We start from the raw sequence: 292 nt of genomic DNA on the forward strand, positions 1-292 counted from the left end.
TCATTTTAAACGTTCACGTAATATAAAAATAAAATATAAATAAAATATATGAAAGTCACATTTTTTTTTTTAAACACTATGCGCATATTTTTTATTAATATCAGAGCCTAACGATTAAAAAATTTTTGAGCTTTTAATTAAATATAATATGTATAAAGTATAAATGCTCAAAGTTATAAAATAAAATAACATCTTTTTTCATATTTTAAAATAATAGAACAATATTTCAGTATATTGTCTCAACTCTCTCTCTCTCTCTCTCTCTCTCTCTCTCTCTCTCTCTCTCTCTCTC

This window comes from Atta colombica, unplaced genomic scaffold (genome assembly GCF_001594045.1).
Source record: "Atta colombica isolate Treedump-2 unplaced genomic scaffold, Acol1.0 scaffold135, whole genome shotgun sequence".
Classification (NCBI taxonomy): Eukaryota; Metazoa; Arthropoda; class Insecta; order Hymenoptera; family Formicidae; genus Atta; species Atta colombica.